The sequence below is a fragment of the Dicentrarchus labrax genome, unplaced genomic scaffold (assembly GCF_905237075.1).
Source record: "Dicentrarchus labrax unplaced genomic scaffold, dlabrax2021, whole genome shotgun sequence".
NCBI lineage: Eukaryota > Metazoa > Chordata > Actinopteri > Moronidae > Dicentrarchus > Dicentrarchus labrax.
Genome location: NW_026136710.1, coordinates 1069622 through 1070070, shown reverse-complemented (window position 1 = coordinate 1070070; position 449 = coordinate 1069622).

Below are 449 nucleotides of genomic sequence, written 5' to 3'. Positions count from 1 at the left end.
AAGACAATGCACCCCCCAACATCATAAAGACAGTGCACCCCCCAACATCATAAAGACAGTGCACCCCCCAACAAAAAAAACCCCCAACATCATAAAGACAGTGCACCCCCCAACATCATAAAGACAGTACACCCCCCCCAACATAAAGACATAACCCCCCAACATCATAAAGACAGTGCACCCCCCAACATCATAAAGACAGTACACCCCCCAACATCATAAAGACAGTGCCCCCCCAACATCATAAAGACAGTACACCCCCCAACATCATAAAGACAGTGCACCCCCAACATCATAAAGACAGTACACCCCCCAACATCATAAAGACAGTGCACCCCCCAACATCATAAAGACAGTACACCCCCCCAACATCATAAAGACAGTGCACCCCCCAACATCATAAAGACAGTACACCCCCCCAACATCATAAAGACAGTAACCCCCCCAAC